General features: G+C 54.8%; 1 protein-coding gene and 1 non-coding gene across 29 annotated transcripts in view; one reads left to right on the top strand and one right to left on the bottom strand.

Annotated features, from left to right (window-relative positions):
• Positions 1-19400, bottom strand: part of NCOR2 (nuclear receptor corepressor 2) — a 235426-nt gene that overhangs the window by 170488 nt on the left and 45538 nt on the right. For 3 of the 28 annotated variants that reach the window (XM_060401093.1, XM_042234523.1, XM_060401094.1), the window contains one exon: positions 18399-18561. The exons of 24 other annotated variants lie outside the window; for them this stretch is intronic. The gene's annotated coding sequence lies outside the window, so the exon portion shown is untranslated. Of the gene's footprint in view, positions 1-14021; positions 14501-18398; positions 18562-19400 lie in introns of those variants that run through there. One more of the 28 variants, XM_042234522.1, reaches the window with a different exon arrangement.
• Positions 15625-15697, top strand: TRNAG-CCC (transfer RNA glycine (anticodon CCC)). The gene has a single exon. It is a non-coding gene; the product is annotated as a tRNA-Gly (tRNA).

Genomic DNA, 19400 nt, shown 5'->3' with positions numbered 1-19400 from the left:
CAGGAAGAGGGTCAGCAGGCTGTAGCCTCATTACCAGACTCCGCCCTCCTGAACTGGATCACTCTGCCCTCGCAGTGCAGGCGTCTGGGGCAAGGGCAGGGGCAGGGGCAGGGACAGGGGCGGGAATGGGCGGAACTGAGTGGTCTGCGCTGAGCCCAGGGGCCAGGCAGGGGAACGGCTCCAGCCCCACACTATAACCAGGTCCCGGGACAGAAATGCCTCTGCAACCTGGCTGGGGGACCATGGATGAGATCCCCACCCCCACCCCAAACGCCACATCCTGCATCAAACCTTCCAAGGAAGGGGCTTCCTGGCAATTGAGTGGTTGTGCAGTGCTGTGCTTAGTCGCTCAGTGGTGTTGGACTCTGCCACCCCGTGGACTGTAGCCAACCAGGCTCCTCTGTCCATGGGGATTCTCCAGGCAAGAATACTGGAGTGGGTTGCCATGCTGTCCTGCAGAGGATCTTCCCTACCCAGGAATCAAACCGGGGTCTTCTGCATTGTAGGCAGATTCTTTACCAGCTGAGCTACCAGGGAAGCCAGGATTCTGATTTCCACTGCAGGAGGCACAGGTTCGATTCCTGGTCCGGGAACTAAGAGCCCATAAGCCGCAATCCCCCAAGTGCAGCCAAAAAAAGAAAAAACCTTCCAGGAAAAACACACCCCTGGCACCCGCCCCATCTCTTACCTCCCTGAAAAAGGATCCCCAGCTACTGGGGGAACTTCCCACCGGCACCCCCTGCCACGCATTCTGCTCAGAGAAGCCCTCCCAGGGTCCTCGGAGCTGTTCCTCACTACTGGCAGTTCGGCCTCATCCACGGGCACCCGCTCACCGGAAGAATCCGATTTCCCACATCAAACACGACTGTCCCCATTCAACAGAACAGGAAATGGAGGCTCAGAGAGGTGAACTCACTCGCCCAAGGTCACACAGCGAGGAAGCAGCCAAGCTTCATTCTGATCCCTCAAACCGCCAGCCCAGTGCCCCGCGCCCCCTTCCAAAGCCAGCAGAAGGGAGGCGGTGCTCGTTGGAGCCGTCAAGGAGGCCCATTTCTGTTTCCAATTTAATTGGTACATTTGTGTCCGCTGGGCTGCGGCCAGCTCGGCCGTCCGGCACTGCTCCCCTGCCAGGGCAAGATCTGCTCAAAATCACTTCCTCCTCGACCCTTTTTCTTTTTTTCCCCTCTTTTAATTTTAAAAGGGAGAGAGAGAGAGGGAAGCCACAGCCCTGACAAAACCTCCTGGCACACCAGGTCTCAGGGTTCCGCGCGAGAACCCTTGCCGTGCGACGCGCCCTCCCTCCGGGGTATTTCACAAACATTACGCCGGATTTTTCCTGGCTCTTCCTCATTAAGTTCTGGGCGCCCCAGGAGGGACGTGGTTTCCATTAGACCCAGCTCCTCCATCTGGCCTTCCAAACGGTAATTTTCTCTGCAGAGAGAAGGCGGGGGGGGGGGGGGGGGGGGGGGGCGGGGGGGCGGGGGGGCGGGAGGGGACACACAGAGACGAGGCTGGTGTCTGGGCAGTGGGGGATGGGGCCCTGGCACCAGCTGTGTGACCCGGGCAAACCGATTAACCCCCTGCCCTGAGGCTGGGATGGGGATGGGGGGCTATGGAGTGGGTTGTAGGCCCGAGACAGGGGTAGCTATGTGGGGGCTCAGCATCATGCCTGCTGGTGGTGAGATGCCGTGACCCGGTTACTAATTCTGGGAGGACCCTGGCATTCGAAAGGATGAGGAGTTTGGGGTCCTGGGTCCGTCCACTTGGCTTCAGCCTGGATGGGACTGAACCAACAACCTAAGCGAAAACAGGCTGCAGAACACAGCTCTTGACATTCTGCTGAGTGAAATAAGCCAGACACAGAAGGACAAACACTGTAGATTCCACCCAAATGAGAGCCCCAGAGTAGTCAAGAGGAACAGAAAGTATAATAGAAGGATAGGTGCCAGGAGCCGGGGGAGGCAGAAGGGAAGTTCGTGTTTAATGGGCACAGAGTTTCTGTTTTTCAAGATAAAAAATTCTGGTGATGATGGTGATAATGGTTGCACAACTGTGAACGTGCTGAGCTGTACATTTGAAAACGGCTGAGGGACTTCCCTGGAGATTCAGTGGTTAAGACCTGGAGCTTCCAAAGCAAGGGGTGTGGGTTCAGTCCCTGGCTGGGGAACTAAGATTCCCACATGGTGCACAGCATGGCCAAACAAACAAACAAAAATGGCTGAGACGGTAAATTTTTTGTTACGTGTTTAAACTGTACCATAGCTAAAAAAAAAAAAAAATTTTTTTTAAACACACACCTCCTCCAGGGAGGCCTCCCTGATTGCTAGCTAAGAGCACCTAGCTGCTCTATGGGGGTTCCCACTGTCAGAGCCACCCCATGAAAAGAGAGTACTGCCAAGAACACTGCCAGGGGTCCTACCACTCAGTGGACCCTCAGACCCAAGGGCAGAGTGGGACCACAGTTAAGGGCTGATGGCAGGATCTGATGGCCACACGACCCGACTGGGCCTACAGACCAGCGCCTCACAGCTCTGGTCCCTCAGCAGTGCCCGGTAAGCTGAGCTCTCCACTGACCAGTCGCTTCTACCCAGATGGCCTGGATGCAGGGAGGGGCTGACTAGAAACTCTATGCCTCTTAAGATGATGGGTCCCTGTCTGAAGGTGAAGCGGGCAGCCCCTGGGTTCCCACCGACTCCCCGGCACCAACATCTGGCAAACGTGTCCACAGCTGTGCAGCTGCCGGAAACGCCTGCTCCCAGCCTCCTCCGCGCACACAAGCCCTCAAGGACAGCTTTCCGAGGAATTTATGGGGTCGCCTCTAATATTTCAGGGCAGATCTCTGGGGGACGTCCTCCACCACATGTGAACAAGGACAAATGTTTCTGCTGCTAAGAATAGCTGCTCTAGGCTGGGAGCCCACCCACTCATCACCCGCCCTTCCATACATCACCTCTTCCCCAACCCCCACCAAACCACCCATCTGGACTCAGAGGGCCCACCTCCCACAGGCCTGGCTGCGAGACCCCCTACTGCCACCAAGAGGCCCAGGCCGAAGGGCAAATGACCCACTTTGATCCGATCCATTCAACTCTCAAATGTGGATGCTTAAGGGGCCACTGAAATAGCCCGAGGGCGTTCGCTGATGAGTGAGTGTCTGATGATGGAGAAATGACCAGGAATCGAAGGTCCTCCGGCCCTGCAGCCAGGAGTTCCAGATGGCAAACACGCCTTCAGTGCCCAGGAGTGGCAAGAGTGTCCCTGGGATTTGATTATCCCTTTGGGGAGAAAAGAGAATCTAAAAAGCTCCAGGCGGAATGTCCCTGGTAGTCCAGTGGCTTAAGACGCTGCGCTCCCAGTGCAGGGGCCCCAGGTTTGATCCCTGGTCAGGGAACTAGATCCCACATGCTCCAGCTAAAATCCCACACACTGCAACTGAGACCTGGTACAGCCAAAAAAATAAACAAATACAACTAAACATTGAAAGGAAAAAAATTAAACTACTCCAATACAGAGGGTCCCAGGCCAGAAGTTGGGAAGGGAAAAGAGAAAGGGGGGCTGTGGACACCCACCAGCCGCCTGCAGTATCTCGGGCCAGGCTGGAACTGTGACAAGGGAGGACAGGTGGCGCTGTGTGTGCGCATGGGGCACAGGAAGGGGCCGGCCCAGGCCATCACAGCTTCTGATTCCTTCAAGAGAAGAAAGTCTGGAGCTTCTCTAGTGGTCCAATGGTTAAGAAGTCACCTGCCAGTCATTGGACACAGGTTTGATCCCTGGTCCGGCATGATTTCAAATGCCACGGAGCAACTAAGCCCTGTGAGCCACAACTACTGAGCCTGTGCTCCACAGCAAGAGAACCCACAGCAATGAGAACCCCACGCACCACAACTAGAGAGTAGCCCCACTCGCTGCAACTAGAGGAAGCCCTCATGGCAACAAAGACCCAGTGCAGCCCAAAAAATTAATTTTTAAAAAAGGGAGAGAGAAGAAATTCTGATTTTGAGACATCCCTCAATTTGAAATTTTTATTTAAAAAACACTGGACTAAAAACCCAATGCAATAAATCAGCCTGACATCCAAATATAGCCCATGAGCTACCAGGATATGACCTGTGGCTTCTGACATGTGGTCAGCTGGGAGCCACAAGAGAGGGCCTGGCAAAGTCTGGGGAGCTTGAAAGAGGAGGGGGGCCCAGGGGGCCCCTAATTACAACAGGGAGTGAGAGGGACAGAGGCCACTTACCCACCAGCAACACCATCGCAGCCCCAACAGGACACACACTGAATGTGAGAGGAAGACGGGCTCACCTCCAACCCATGGAGCTGTTTATGGCAAGCTACATGCCAGTGTTCTTGAGGTCCCTCTGGTACCCTCAGTCCTGGCCTTGGGGTAGGCTGACCCCGCCTCTCAGGTCTAGCCAGTCAGCACCAGTTGAGGCAGCACTTGGTGCAGTGATTGGTTTGGGTGGGGCTTTCAACTCTGAGCTGATAAATCTCATTCCCAGGACTTTAGCTGGGATATCAGGAACAACATGCTTACCTTCCACTGGGGCTACTGAGCTGGGATGAGTCTGTGCTACCACGGACTGGACACGAAAAGCACTTTGTCACCTGAGCACCTGGATCCAACAGTTCCTGAAGCTTACCCCAAGCCTTCTGTGTTAAATACAGGAGGAGCAGAAAAGTCTGCCAATTGCAACCAAGAGACTTACGATAGCAACACCCTAAAACCCAACTTCCAAACATCATGAAATCTCCCAGGAATCAGATTTCCTCCACCCTCTGGTCCCCTCACCTGTACAGGTAGTGAAAGTGAAAAGTGAAAGTGTTAGTTGCTCAGTTGTGTCTGACTCTTTGCGACCCCACGGACAATAGCCGCCAGGCTCCTCTGTCCATGGGATTATCTGGGCAAGAATATTGCAGTGGGTAGCCATTCCCTTCTCCAGGGGATCTTTCCAACCCAGGGATCAAACCCACGGCCCCACGGCTCCTGCATTGCAGGCAGATTCTTTACCACTGAGCCACCAGGGAAGCTGCCACACACAGGTTGGGAGAGGTATAAAAACAGCCAGAAGGAGAGAAGAGAACTGAGATGGAGCCTGGGACAGACTCAGTGTGGAAGGGGCCAGGCAGGAGCCTGGGATCCGTTTGCCCTGTTTCTCACCCGACAGAAGTGGTGTCTCCCAGCCCAGCCTGAGCCATCAGTGGTTCTAATGGGGATACAGCAGACAGTGGCTTTGCAGATAAAGGTGCCTCTCCTGGCTGACTCAGATCTGGGTCATTCCCCAACCACAAGCACACCCCACCCACACTGCCCCAGGCAGTAAATACAGCCCCCAGCCTTGGTTTCTGGAGTAACATCACAAGTGCACTTTCTCTCTCTCTCTGAACATCTGCTACCCTGAACTAAACATGCTGATAAACAGAGGCCGGCTTAAGGAGGTCCTGGCAGACCTGTGGGGGCCAGAAGGCAGGCATTGTCTGCAGCCAGGAGGCTAAGGGGGCTCTGCCCACCCATGGGTGCACCCTGGGTCCCAATCACACCGGGGCCTCAGTTTCCTGGGCTGTAAAACGGGCAGCTGCTGCTGGCTGGGAAGGTGGCCAAGACTTGAACCAGCAGATGGAGATCCTGGCCCCACCCTCCCTCCACTTCTCCCACCATCCCCCCTTCCCTCCTCAGCCTCCATGTGACCATTTCACAGACTGAGCACCTGACAGCAAAGAAGCCTGTCTGTCCAAGGCCCCCAGGTAGGCATGGGACAGCGGAAAGACCAACAAACACAACTTTGGCTTCCAGGTTCTAAGCAGTCACTGTATTAGATCCAAAAGTGAGTGTCTTGCACTCACGATCCCAGCTAGTCCCTAACACGGTGTTTGTTGGCATCAGTTCATTGAATCATCCCAACATCACTGGGGGCAAGACTTGAGGCACAGAGAGGCTAAGTAACTTGCCTGAGATCACACAGCCTGGATGCAAAGCTCTCTCCAGCATTCAACTCTTATCCACTGTGACATCACCAGAGTACCCCTGTCTTTCTTCCTGGACTAGAGGAGACCCATCCCCCCAACCACGCTCCAGGTCTCACACCCAACATCACTGCTCATGGGTTCAGGCCAAGTTTTGCCAGCTGGAGGCGCCCACGGATCTCTGGAGAAGGGCTACCCATTTTCAAGTCTACCCAGTCAGCCCCCAAAGCTTGCTGCAAAGCCCTGACCCCAAGCCCTGGAAGGAGAAGGCAGGCAACTTCCTGGCCCCCAGCCCAGCCACCGGCCCTCCTCCTTCCCTCCTCAGGGCCTGGAATCCTCCTTCGCAAAGTCCTGCTGCCTTATTTCCCACCCCCCACAAACCCAAACGTAAGATCCATGAAAGCAGGAGCCACCTCTGCTTTGTCTATCACTGAGTCCCAGCACGTCACACACAGCAGGCAATCTATAAATGCTTGTTAAATCCACAAATTTTCTAAGAGCAGAATTCTAGGCTCTGAGCTGAAGATCAAAGACCACTTTGCAAACACAGAAACTGAGGCCAAGACGGTGTCTACTTAAAGCCAGATTTCAGGATGTTATCTACACTGGGCCAGCGTGTCCCAGAAACGTCCACAAACACACTGCCCGCTCCACTGTCAAGGTGGCCCAGGACTCTGATCCCTCCCTCCCAGAAGCCACGGTGCCAGCCCATCCATTAGCTATGACTGAGTCTCCAAAGGCTCTCACCACCACCAAGGGACTAGTGTGATTTTCCCCAGGTAGCCTGTCCTCTCTGAGCCTTGGTGTCTCCATTCATCAAGGGCACCTGACAAATGAGGCAGCTTCCCAGGGAACGGTGACAATCCGAGTGCTGGTGAGCTGCCAAGCATATGGGGAATGGGCATTCTGGGCTTGGGATGGGGTCTGGCGTGGAACCAGGGGGCCCCTTCCTTAGAGATGGGAGAGGTTAGAAGCAGGCGATGGTCGGGTTCAAGAATTTGTGGATTTACGGACTTGTCAGGGGATCTAGTGGTTAAGAATCCACCTTCCAAAGCAGGGCTTGTGGGTTCGATCCCTGGTTGAGGAACTAAGATCTCACATGCCGAAGAGGAACTACGCCTGTGAGCTGCAACTATTGAGTCCCGCACACTCTGAGGCCCACAAACCACAACTAGGGAGAAGTATGTGCTGCAGCTAAGACTTAACACAGCCAAATAAACAAACACTTAAGTTTTAAAAAAACTTCTCTCCTGAGTCGGGAAGATCCCCTGGAGAAGGAAATGGGGCAACCCACTCCAGTATTCTTGCCTGGAGAATTCCATGGACAGAGGAGCCTGGTGGGCTATAGTCCAGGGGGTCGCAAAGAATCGGACTGAGCAATCAAGCATTAAAAAAAAAAAAAAAAAAAAAGATTTGTGTTCTGGGTGAGGGAAGTGGGTTCCAGACTCTTCATATGGGGCTCCTCACACCACTGGGCACTCAATTACCCTAGATGGTCCTGGGCCCTCAGGCTTGGGTGGGAAAAGACATCACACAGACCCCTCCCACAGATTGCTTCCCCCAACCTCCAAAGATTGGTGGCAGGGGCGGGGTTGTTACCGGCTATGTTAGTTTCCCCAGATCCACCGTAAACAAATAATCATGATCCAGGTGGCTTAAAACAATAGGAATTTATTCTCTAACTGCTCTGGAAGTCAGAAGTCGGAGATTTAGGCATCTGCAAGGCCACGCCCTCTGAGGGCTGAAGGGGAGGATCCTTTCTGCACTCTTTCAGCTCCTGGAGGCTCCAGGTGTCCCTTGGCTTGTGGCCACATCCCTCGGGTTTCTGCCCATCTTCACTGTGGCCATCCCTCTGTGTGTCTTCCTCCTCTTTCTGTCTCTCAGAAGGAAACCAGTCTGAACTTAGGGCTCACCCAGATAACCCAGGATCACCTCATCTCAAGACACATCTTCAAAGCAGGTCACGTTTAGACACAAGCACATGCATTTGGGGGGCTATCCTTCACCCGACTACACTGGCCTCGGCTTTTTTTCTGATCGCCCGTCTACTGAGCGCTCACTCCCGCTTGGCCCCATGGACAAGGCCCAGCACAATCCCCATGAAGCAGATGAGCAAACTGAGGAGCCACACGCCCAGAGTTTGAATCTGGGCACAAGGGCCTACCTCCCACTTAGAGGAAGCACAAGACTCTCACACCCACGCCTCCAGGAGAAGGCCCACAGGTGATGACTCACCCCTCACCCCCCCCCCCCCCCGCTGCACAGGCCAAGAAGGGGCGGGGTGGGGGGCAGGGGCGGGGAGGGGAAGGGGGAGGGGAGGACACAAACCTCAGAGTCTCAGTTTGCTCCTGTGTCAAATGGGAGCAAATCCCACCTGCTAAAGGATGAAAGAGGATCCTGGAAGGAGAGCCTCTGCCCCCTGAAAATTACCAACCCCCTTATTCCCAGCCCTGGCCAGGCCCACACAGCTGCCCACCCAGCCTCCCACTCTGCGCAGAAAGGGCCCATTATGACATCACAGGCCTGGAATTATGTTATTAGCCTGGGAAGGAGGCAGGACCCAGGGACAAAGGGCTCATTGTCATGCAAATCCATGACTGGGGTTGGGGGGTGCGCAGGGACAGCCCCTCCTGCCTCCCAGCTTCAGAGCTATGCTGACAAACCAACTCCCTGCCTTCTAGAAGCATATGGGCATCTCCCATCCTCAGATCTGGTTCCAACGAGGCTCTCAGACTGGGAAGTGGGCCCTTCCCCAGGTCGGAGCCAGATTCCCAGAAAATAGCACCTGCTCTGAGGAAGGTCGCCAACAGAACCCGGGTCCAGAGCCTGTCTTCCCTACAGCTGTGCCACTGTCCTCTGAGACACGGACACCAAAGGGCCTCCTGAGGATGAAATAAGATCATCCGCTTAAAGAGCTGAGCAGCGCCCGGAGGCACGGAAACAGCCGCATAGGAAATGCCACTACCTATTAGTCATGCCTCTCTCGAAGTAAGGTGCCTGCAGCTGTGTGTCTTTGGGCAAGCTGCTTACCCTCTCTGTGCTTCATCTGGAGAGGCTTGTGGGCAGGACCTGATACACGAAGGTGTGCAGAATGCTAACTCCACAGTGTCAGTCCTCAACACACAAAGCAGATGCTGTCAGCACGCCGCTCCCGCAACCTGAACCCCTTGGGGGGAGGGGGGCACTTTCCTTGCTCACCAGACCCACCTCCTTCACTATCCAGGAGGTGCAGACTTTCTGGGGATGCTTGGCAGGTTCTATCAAGGCATTCTTGAGTAAACATACAATAACTGTTTTTTCCAAAGACTCTAGCTTTCCAAGAATACCCCCCCACCCCAGTGCATCTCAACCCTTGGGAGCAGTCGCCCTGGGGTGCAAGGAGGTGAGTTTACCATGAATTCCAGCTCGAGGGACCTAGGTCTCCCTAGCCAGAGCCCTTGCAGGTGTGCACATCTATCCGCGTGGACCTTGAGGGGACAGACCCAGGTCCACAGTTTGTGGGCAACACCGAATCAGGCACAATAGTTTTCTAAGTGTAAGTCACTCAGTTGTGTCTGACTCTCTGCAACACCATGGATTATACAGTCCATGGAATTCTCCAGGCCAGAATACTGGAGCGGGTAGCCTATCCCTTCTCCAGTGGATCTTCCCAACCAGGGTCTCCTGCATTGCAGGCAGATTCTTTACCAACTGAGCTAACAGGGAAGCCTATAGTGAAGTCGCTCAGTCATGTCCGACTCTTTGTGACCCCGTGGACCGTAGCCCACCAGGCTCCTCCGTCCATGGGATTTCCCAGGCAAGAATACTGGAATGGGTTGCCATTTCCTTCTCCAGGAGATCTTCCCAACCCAGGGGTCAAACCCGGGTCTCCTTAATGCTGACCTACCAGGGAAGTTTTCTAAGATCGCTTACTATGTGCCCAGCGCCAGCGACGCAGTGATGACCGAGATGAACAAAATTCCACATGGAGAGGCTGGGGGGACATGGCATACAGTAAACTGCACGTGACGAGAGCCGCAAGCTAACAGAAGTGAAGATGGAGAGGTGGAGGCCTGTCTTAGGATGTGACATTTGAGCAGAGGCTCAGTGAGAGGAGGGTGTGAAGATCTCAGAGAAGGGCATCCCAGGAAGAGCACAGCAGGTAGAAAGGTCCCAAGGCGCAACCCTGATTGGAGATTCTGAGAAACAGCCAAGAGCCTTCTGCAGTTGGAATGTCCCTAAGCCCCCACCCAACTCCCTGACCCTCCCGGCTCTGTCCGGCAAAGCCAGAACCCGAGACCCTGAGATGTGATCAATATCCCCTCCCTCGAGACACAAGCCTGCATCACTCCATCATGACTGTCATCATCACTCCCTCTCAGCAGCTCAGACTCCCACCTGTTCCAGCCTGGGATGCTCTGAAACTCTCCCGAATCCTGAGGCACAAAACCTGCCCTGCCTGGACCTCTTGAGATGCCCAAGGGCCCATGCTCACTTACTAACCAGCTGTATGGGGCACAACCTTCTGATGACCTTTCCCAGGAGCCCTGGAGAAATGCCTACCCACAGATCAGCTTTCTCATGCTAAGTGCCAACAAAGGTAACCCAGCTCACTCTAGGGTGGGCTCTGTGTGTGTGTGTGTGTGTGTGTGTGCGTGTGTGCGCACGCGGTTAGTTGTGTCCAAATCTTTTGTGACCCCATGGACTGTAGCCCGCCAGGCTCCTCTGTCCATGGAATTCCCAGTCAAGACATCCGTGGGTGGTCATTTCCTCCTCCAGGGGATCTTCCCCACCCAGGGATCAAACCCACATCTCCTGCACTGGCAGGCAGGCTGTTTACCACTGGCGCCACTCGGAAAGGGTGAACTAGTTACACCCCAAAGGCTTTCTCACCACTGCTAGAGGCAGGAAGGAGCCTGAGGGAAACCAGTAGCTGCCGCAGGGACCAGCAGGAGGTAAAGGCTGCACCCAGCAGACAGAGCAAGGGGGTCAAAGTGCTGGGAGAGGAGGCCGAGGTCAGGAGCGAGCCCACAGACAGAACTAAGACCCAGCCCCACCCTTGGGGTTGCAAAGAGAGACCTCAGAGGATGTGGCTGAGAGGTGCGAGCTCTGGGTGGGCCCCAGAAGTGAGCAAAGGGGCCCAGAGTCAAGGCTTCCTAGTTTTCACAGGTCATGATCCCAGCCCCTTGTCCGGCTGACAGGTGAGGAGAGGAGGAGGGGACCGAGGCTCAGAGAGGGCAAGCAATCTCCCCAGGGTCACCCAGCGGAAAGAAACTCCACACGCAGGCTCTGGCTTGGGGTTTGAGTCCTAGCTCCAGTCCTTACAAACTGTGTGCCCTTGCGGGGGGCGGAGGGGGACACACAGCCAAGCCTCAGTTTAACTCCTCTTAGAAGTGGGGCTCACACAGCACCCTCCCTTCCTGCGGCTGATTCGGATATGAAATTAGACAGCACGGGGCAAACTGCAGCCATCCCATCAGAGTGATAAGAGTATCAGTGACAACACCCCTCACCCCACAACGTGTGCCAGCAGCTTCCTGAACACTTAGCATGGACCAAGGCATCTAATCTTCACGCGAGCCTGACGAGTACCCGACACTACCCGCCTTTCACAAATGAGGGGGTTGAGGGAGCCGGGTTAAGCCACCTGGTGTAATTCACACGGCTACCAAGGGGCACAAGCGGATCGAACCCAGGACAGCCAGTATTCCGAGTCTGTGCTCTCTTTCCTTTTAAGATCACTGTGAAGAGCCAACCCATTAGAAAAGACCCTGATGCTGGGAAAATCAAAGGCAAAGGAGAAGGGGGCAGAGAGGGTGAGAGTTAGATAGCATCACCGACTCGATGGACATGAGTTTGAGCAAACTCCCAGAGATAGTGAAGGACAGACGAGCTTGGTACGCTGCAGACCATGGGGTCACAAAGAGTCAGACACGACTTAGCGACTGAACTAGGTTCATGTGCAGCTGTAATAGCTGGACTGTGTGGGCCCTTCAGCCAGCTTCCTCTAAGGGCATCATCCTTATAATACCTGCAACCTGGAAACTGACACTGATGCCACTAATCTTACTCAGATCTCAGGGGTTTACACGCACTCACTTTGTGTGTGTGTGTGTGTGTAGATTTATGCACTTTTATCTCAGTGTAGATTCCTGTGGCCACCGCTATTGATGCAAGACAGTTCTACCACAAGGGTCTCTTGTGCGACCTCTGGTCTGAACCACCAAACGTGACTGTCTTTCTCAGTGGATAGGGGATCGAGTCACTGAGACCCTCAGGGCAGGACAGGCCAGGGACAGTACAGCTCCGTGGCTGACCCACGTGACTACCAAGGCCTTATGGGCAGCAAGGAGACATTCATGGGGTCCCCTGCTGCACCGGCCTTTCCTGAGGTCCCCAGGAGAGGCCTGAGGACAGTCGGACAGCGGGCAGCTGGCGAGGGCAGCCTGGACACCCAGGGAAGTCCCTGCTGGCTCCCGCTGGCCCCAGAGGAGAAGGCCTGAGCCAGCCACCGGCCCAGCATCCGGTGTCACTTACAAACACAGGACAGTTGCCACCCTCGGCAGGAGAGCCAGCCGTGTGTGCCCAGCCCCCAGGCCACACCAATCGCTGTTGGGGTGCGTGGCCCAGTCTTGGTGGGGGATGGCGCAGAAACAGGCATTCATGGGGTGTGGGGGGTACCCAGGGACCCAAGCCCAGGTCCAAATGCAGACTGAGCCTGGGGCTGGGGTGGACCCTTCTTAACTCGCTGGGGTTTCACGTCTATAAATGGGAGGGCTCTCAACAGGGAAAAGACAAGCCAATGGAGTCCAAGATGTATTAATAACTAACTTCAATGCAACCTTGTGTCTACACCTGCAGACTCTCTCCACATCAGCCCACTCGAGGCCCCTGCAGGTGTGTCTCTGTTTTCCCCAAAGTACTTCTGTGGGCAGCTCTCCCTGGATGGACAGGAGAACCGAGGCTCTGGGGGGTTCCATGACCTGCCCAAGATCACCCTGTCCGTGAGAGGTGGGGCAGGAACCATTCATTAGCCCCCTTAAAGCCATTCAACAACTTAGGGATGGAGACAGATGGAATGTCCATTTGCAGATAGGAAACTGAGGCTCAGAGCTGTGAAGTGACTGGTCCAAAGGTCACACAGCTGGGATATGAACCCAGGCAGTCTGGCAACAGAGCAAAGCAGCTACCTCATCCTCACGGCCCCGTCATGGTCCCATTTGATAGGCAAAGAAACTGAGGCTCGCAGTGGGAGGCCCAGCATAAAAAGGGACGGAGCCAGGATTCAAACCCAGGTCCGCGGCCACCGAGCCCCACAGTCTGGAAACTCAGCCCTCCCTGGCCTGTGCTCACACGCCCCATGAGATGGCCCACTGCCTCCCAACAGCCCCGGCGCACCCAGACCTCAGGACAAATCGCTCCCTCATCCCCTTCACTTGCAACTGAAGGCTCCTTGTGAGCTCAGGAAGCCCTTCCAACTTTCCAGTGTTTATCCCAGGTCCTCTCTGCCAGGTCCCTGGGCAAGCCTGGGCTGGTGGCGCTGATTTCAAACCAGACACGGGCACCCAGCCAAGCGCCACCGCGGTGGGAGCCGGGCGCCAGGGCGGCCAAGACACTGCCTGCACCCGGCCCCCTCCCCTGCTCCATGGCCACCGAGGCGCCCACCCCTGGGGCCAGCACCGATGAATGGATGCCTCATCCCTGGTCTTGCCTGCTTCCCTGCAGGGACGAGGTGCAGGGACTCCAGAAAGCAGCACCCCCACCCCCCACCCCATGCATCCACTCCAGGGGGCCAGCCTGTCCTTCCTTCTGGGGCACCTGCCCATCCAGCACCCATTCTGGGGCTTCAGCCACTCTGATAAGACACTGGGGGCCACTACCTCCTGGCCATTGCCAGCCTCCCCAGACAAACCCATGGAGCCAGAATGCGAAACCATCAGCCCCCATACGGGGTCCCCATCCCACGTCCAGGTCCTACAATCTGTGGCGCCCAGTCTCTCTGCCCACCCTTCCTCGGCCAGGTGACCGGGCCACGCCGCATCTCCCTGCCCACCACCGAGCCTGGAAACTTCTCTTACCCGAGCACATGACCAGCCTCTCGCTCACGTCAGCTCCAAACACAACTTGAAGTAACTCTCCCACAAAAACAAAAAAAAAAAAAAAAGAAAAAGAAAGAAGTAGAAGGTGCCAGCAAGTGGGTCAGCGGAGTCCACACACACAGACCGGGCTGCTGGCTTCCAGAGGACACACGGCATCCAACCTCAAACCCATCCTTCCTCCGGGGCTGACCCGGGAAGAGGGGCGACCCCACCGAGCAGCCGCGCTTGCCTTCCCGCGAGACCGCGGGCTCCCACCCCAGCTCGGGGACGGGGTGGGGGGGGCCTGCAGCCGACCCGGCCCCCCAGGCTCCCGGCCCAATGCCTCCCTTAGATGGAGCAAGCAGAGGGCCACCCCTCAGGAACAACCCACGGGACCACCCGACCCACAGCAGGGTGAAAATACGGTGTTGGGCCACAGGCTCCCTGCTTGCCTCCTGCCACTCCGGGCCTATAAACACAGGGAATTACATAAGTCCACTCCTCTTGTTGGGAAGCCAAAAGTACGCGAGCTTTCTCTCCCAGCCTTGGCAGTAAGTAATAATTCCTCATCGCCATGGTAACCCTGGCGGGCTGCCCGACACTCGGGAGCTGAAACATGGGGAGGCCTTTTTATAGCTCGGTAGAAAAACCTCCTCACTGTTCACCGCTCCCAGGCGAAAGCGAGCTCCCCGCCGGCGTCTCCTCCTCAACCCAGTCTCCCCCGCCGAGCTGGACCATCCACCCAGAGGGCAGCATGGCTGCCCCAACCCGGACCCAGCATGAACCGACGCCTCTACTCCCATCCCTTCTCAGCCCTCCGGTCTCCAGGGTGACATGGCCACTGGGCAGGCTCTGCCTTTAAAATATTTCTGTCCTTGTCATCCCAGGAAAAGCAAACATGACCTCTTCACATTGGCATTCTGAGCCAGGGTCATCACAGCTGACAGGCCCAGAGGGTTAAAAAAGATACAGTCTCACACACACACACACACACACACACACACACACACACACACACACACACACACCAGACACACTTAAACGCACGCATGCACACTGGCCAAAATGGGTGACTTGGTGGTCAGCCAGGGGTCTGGATCTTGGCTGCAGCTAGCTGTGTGACTCAGAGAGAAGTCTGAGCTTCTCTGGGTGTCAATTTCCCCTCTGCAGCCGGGCAGCCTCCGCTCGGCTTCCCCAGTGCCCAGAGCAAGAGCGACGAGGTGTCAGGAGAAGATCCAGAGGGGTTTCTAGATTTGCTCCCTTGCCCCAGCAGCCAGGAGTCAGGCCCAATGCTGTCTGCCCGAGATGGCATCCTGAGTGATGCAAAAGGTTCCCTCGGGATACGGACGAAGGAAAAGGCAGCATAGGCAGGAGGCACAGCAAGGACGAAGGTCTGCAGGCCAGATCGACTTGGGTGCGTCGCAAAAGCAGAGAGGAAACTGATGTGGCCAAGTCCAGTGGGGATCCGGTGACAGAATTAGAAGTCAAGGTCAGGGAGTGGTGGGAGAGGAGTAGGGGAGGGAGAGCATGAGAATTCTGGGCAAATCACCTAACTCGCTGGACTGCAGACACCCCAGAAAGTAATAAGGATGATGAGGGGACTTCCCTGGTGGTCCAATGGCCAAGACTCTGCACTCCCAATGCAGGGGCCCCGGGTTCGATCCCTGGTCAAGGAACTAGACCCCACATGCCACAACTAAAAAAAAAAAGATCCTGCCAACTAAGACTGCTGCTGCTAAGTCGCTTCAGTCGTGTCCGACTCTGTGCGACCCCATAGACGGCAGCCCACCAGAATACTGGAGTAGGTTGCCATTACCTTCTCCAGCCAACTAAGACTAGGCACAAACAAAAAAAAAATTTTAATAATGATGACAGTAGTAATAGTAACTCATCCTGGGTCCCAAGCGCTCTGTAAGCATTTCATCAGTTAACCCATCTGTCCTCAGCACAGCACAACAAAAGGCAGGGGCACTCAATATACGAAGAAGGAAACGGGCCCAGAGAGGTTAACTGGCTTGCCCAAGGTCACACAGCTGGGAAGTGGTTGAACTGAGGTTTGAATGGCGCAAATCTGGCTTGCATCCACCAGAGGAGAGCCATAGAGGGTTTGCAGCAGATCAGATTCGCATGTGACCAAGGTTCGTAGCCACTGAACCGGCTGAGGGGCCAGAACAGCCACTAGGAGACCCCCTGAAGAGGCCCACGGGAAGGCCACATGTGTGCTGACTCTCATCAGCTCACCCTTCAGCCTCTCCCAAGAAAACACTCCGGAGGATTATGGAAGCATTCTAAAGATCTGCTTTCTTTTATTGGTGGGGAAACCGAGGCACAGAAAGATGTGAGTGATCGAATGCTGTATTTTTAAACCAAAGATCCCGTCCATCCTCTCTCATCCTGACCATCAGAGGATCTCAAGAATAAGCCAAACTAGCCCCACCAAACTAGCCCCACCAAATAGGCAGGCGGTGGAGCCCAAAGCAGCCGGGTCAGAAAGCATGGGTTCCTTTTGTTCTTTTCTGTTTGTTTTGGACACAGACCTGCCCCCAGACTTTCTCAGAGGCTGGCCCTGGAATCAGGAGTAACACCCCAAACCCCCACCAGAGGGATTTATGCTTCAGGCAGGTTCAAAGCTGGGCCAGGTCATTCCACGGTCACTTCTTGTTTCTGCCCTACAAGGAGCCAGGGAATGAAATGGTTTGCTGAGTGACTCTGTGAAGATGGGAAATCATCACAGACCAGAAACAGCCCCAGGCAGCCCCCTCGAGATAGAGCCAGCCACCAAAACCAAGCTCTTGTTCAGAATACGTTAGTGTGTGGCCATCTGCTTAGCAAAAGAAGTCCTCCTTCCCCAAGATTCTGATGGCGAGCATCCCTCAGTGTTCTAAAAAACCAAGATTCACCAGCATGTACTTCCAGGAACCTGTCTGTGGGCAAAGCTTTGGACGATGGGAAAGATCAGTGACGTTACAGAATACACGGTGATGGGGACCACAGAAGCAGGAGGGGTCCCTAGGCCAAGCAGCCCTGGGCAAGATCTCAGCCTCTGCAGACATCAGTCTGCTTAGCTGAGAAATGGGGGCACACCTCCCTGCCTGCTGCCCCTGTTAGGGTCAGCAGAAACTACATCTGTTTTGGGAGGAGCCTCAGGAGACCAGAGGGAACCCACGGTCATGGCTCCCATTCAGCCTCCAGCCCCAAGTGGAAGGGATCCTTGCTCACTCCCTCCCGTCGTGGCTGCTCCTGACCCAGCCAGGCTCTAAGATAAGGTTGGGAGCAGAGTGGGGTTTAGGGGAAGAGAAAGAGAAAAACGAGTTAGAAACATCTGGCTGGGACTTCCCTGGGGGCGCAGTAGATGAGAATCTGCCTGCTAATGATGGGGACACAGGTTCGGTCCCTGGTCTGGGAGGATCCCACGTGCCGAGAAGCAACTAGGCCTGTGCGCCACAACTACTGAAGCCCGTGTACCCTACAGCCCATGCTCTGCAGCAAGAGAAGCCACCGTGATGAGAAGCCCACGCACCGCAACTACGGAGTAGCCCCTGCTCGCCGCAACTAGAGAAAGCTGGCACACAGCAGTGAAGACTCAGCGCAGCCAAAAACAAACAAACGAAACTTAAAAAAAAAAAAGAAACATCTGGCTCTTTTCACCTCTTCCTTTCCTTTCCTGAAGCCCAGCACTCCCAGATTTGAGCGAGTGACTACTGATAAACAGAAGGTGACTTTGTGGATGTCCATCCATACAATGTGACATTCTTCAGCAGGGGAAAGGAATGAAATACTGATTCATGCAACCACGTGGACAAACCTCGAAAACATCATGCCCAGGGCCAGAAGTCAGACACGAAAGGTCACATTTTGTATGATCCCATTTATAGGAAATGTCCAGAGCAGGCAAATCCAAAGAGACAGAAAGCCAACTGGTGGCTGCCAGGATTTGCGAGGAGGAAGGGTGAGAGTGCTTGTTCGGAGGCTCCTTACAGAGTGATGGAGCTGTTTTAGAATTAGACAGAAGTTATCGGTTGTACAACATTGTTTAATACTAAACACCAATAAGTCATGCACCTTTTTTTTGGCTGCACCACGTGGTATGTAGGATCTTAACTCCTCGACCAAGGATTGAACTGGTGTTCCCTGCAGTGGAAACACAGACTCAACTACTGGACCGCCAGGGAAGTCCCTGAACCGTGCACTTTCAAACGGTAAATTTTACACGATGTGAATTTCGTCTCAATTCAAAATAAATAAAAAGGTGGTTTGGTTGAACAGACTCCATTCCAATCCAGTTTACTGACCTTCTGAAAGCTGTGCCCACCTCTAAGAGTCCCTGACCCCAGGCCTGGAGACACCGGACATTTAGGGAGCCCCAGTGATACGCACCAGGCACGAAGAATACAGCCGGAACAAGAAAAGGTTCCCTGCCCCCGTGGGGGTGACTTGGGAAAAGGTGAGGAAGTCAGCAACAGACAAGATGTGATGACATCAAGGAACGGCAGCAGCTATGGACGGGTAGTTTCTGGGGAGGTGACAGTTCAACAGTGGCCTGGATGGAGTAAGAGAGAGAGAGAGATGTGGAAACTTCTCAGGGAACAGTGTCCCAAGCCGACCAAACAGCCAGGGCAGAGGCCCTGAGGCTGCTGTCCTTGGTGAGTTCCGGGAGCACCAGGAGCCCCCGAAAAGCACGGCAGGGGAGGAGGGCCTGGAGGGATCGTGTAGGGCTTCGCAGTCCGAAAACCGATCTCTAAGTGTGATTTAAATACAATTCAGGCAGATGAATGGATAAAGAAGTGGCAGCACATATGTAATGGCATATTACCCAGCCATCAAAAAGAATGAAACAGGGTCATTTGCAGTGATATGATGCATATGGAGCCTGTCATACAGAATGAAGTCAGAGGAAAAATGAACATCGTACGTTAACGCATATACATGGAAGTCTAGGAAAATGGCACTGATGAACCTATCTGCAGGGCAGGAATAGAGATGCAGACGTTGCGAACAGACACAGTGAGACGGGTGCAGGCCAGGGGAGGATGAATTGAGAGGGCAGCGCTGACATATATGCATTCCCATGTATAGTAGACGCTCGAGCATTTTACTGAAATCATCCTGCCCCCAAGGGCTCCCCACCCAGGCTGAGCCAGAGGAGAACAGATCCCAAAGAACCCAGACATCCTTCCCTGAAAGAGGGAGCCATGAGCCACTCATAGGCAGCTGGCAGGAAGGGGGCCTCCCTGAGGGGACCAAATGCACTGTACTTCATCACCTCTTCCAGGCACAAAAGCATCACATTAAACCCTTGGCCGTGCTGGCTAAAGGCAGTGAACTGGTCCCTAGGGCTAGTTTCCTATGTGCTACTTTTATTTTTAAAAGGGGCTGCCC

The sequence above is a fragment of the Ovis aries genome, chromosome 17, assembly GCF_016772045.2.
Source record: "Ovis aries strain OAR_USU_Benz2616 breed Rambouillet chromosome 17, ARS-UI_Ramb_v3.0, whole genome shotgun sequence".
In the NCBI taxonomy this organism is placed as follows: Eukaryota; Metazoa; Chordata; class Mammalia; order Artiodactyla; family Bovidae; genus Ovis; species Ovis aries.
Note: the sequence above shows the minus strand (reverse complement) of the source record. Positions and strands in the feature narration are given on the sequence as shown.